Source organism: Gopherus evgoodei, unplaced genomic scaffold (assembly GCF_007399415.2).
Source record: "Gopherus evgoodei ecotype Sinaloan lineage unplaced genomic scaffold, rGopEvg1_v1.p scaffold_256_arrow_ctg1, whole genome shotgun sequence".
In the NCBI taxonomy this organism is placed as follows: domain Eukaryota; kingdom Metazoa; phylum Chordata; order Testudines; family Testudinidae; genus Gopherus; species Gopherus evgoodei.
This window is the reverse complement of record NW_022059919.1, coordinates 30,802-31,831: the sequence shown is the minus strand read 5'-3', so window position 1 is coordinate 31,831 and position 1,030 is coordinate 30,802. Positions and strand designations below refer to the sequence as shown.

At 57.7% G+C, this 1,030-nt stretch overlaps 1 non-coding gene across 1 annotated transcript; it reads right to left on the bottom strand.

Annotated features, from left to right (window-relative positions):
- Window positions 1-391: 391 nt before the first annotated feature.
- On the bottom strand, window positions 392-463 carry TRNAT-UGU. Its single transcript has one exon. It is a non-coding gene; the product is annotated as a tRNA-Thr (tRNA).
- Window positions 464-1,030: the final 567 nt, after the last annotated feature.

Sequence of the window (1,030 nt, the reverse complement as noted above, 5' to 3'; positions counted from 1 at the left end):
ACTCCAGGCTTTTTTCTATCCATCGTCAGCACCATCCCAAGCCAGCTGCACCCGCCTCAAAAAGTCAGTGTCCCCTGGTGGGTGTAAATCACTGACCTCTCTCCTCTCTGAGCACTGACGGCCCCTCTGTTTCCTTGCCCCTCGGCCTGTGCAGATGGGACCTTTCCCTCCAGTGCTGGAGGATTCGCCCTTCTCATCTACAATTGTCCCAAGCAGCACAGTGGGTGAGAATCTTAAACATACCGAGGTGACTTAGGAGCAGAAACTCCCCCAGGACCTTCCATGCAATTGTCACTTGCCCCTCACTGAGCAGGATTGAAACTCGGGCAGGGAGCCTGGTGGGCCACAACCCCTCTGGGCACGAGCAAATAAGCTGGGTGAGAAAAGAACCTGGAGTTGCTGGGGATTGAACCCAGGGCCTCATACATACAAAGCATGTGCTCTACCACTGAGCTACACCCCCACTTTGGGCAAATCCCTGCTCTGAGGGCCAAACCTGCTGTCCTGGAAATTGGTGGCTCATGGGTGACACTTTGTGGCAGGGCCGGATTCTACACAGCAGACGAGGAGAGACAGTGCATGCCCTGGACCCATGGTGCAGCAATACAAGACTCAGCCCTCACACTGCATTGGCTGGGTGCAGGGGTGAAAGTAACTTACAGGACTTACCAGTACTGCGAGAGCCCTGAGGGGGAGTGGCCTCATCCAGAAAAGGCGTGGCCTCTCAAGAGTTAAAGGCCCTGGGGCATCAGCTGTGGCTGGGAGACCCAGAGCCTTTAAATCAACCAGAGGCTCCTAGCTGAAGATGGGGCTGGGAGCCCCCCGGGGCTCATGGGGCAAATTAAAGGGCCTGGGCCTCCAGCGACCAGTAGAAAGCCGAGCTTTGCGGGGCCAGGGCAGGGATTTATAGGGCCCTGAGCTCCTGCCGCTGAGGGGAACCCCGAGCCCTTTAAATCCCGGCCCCAGCCTGGTCACCAGAGCCGTGCCCGGGATTCAAAGGACTATGTGCTGCCCGCAGTGGCGTGGAGCT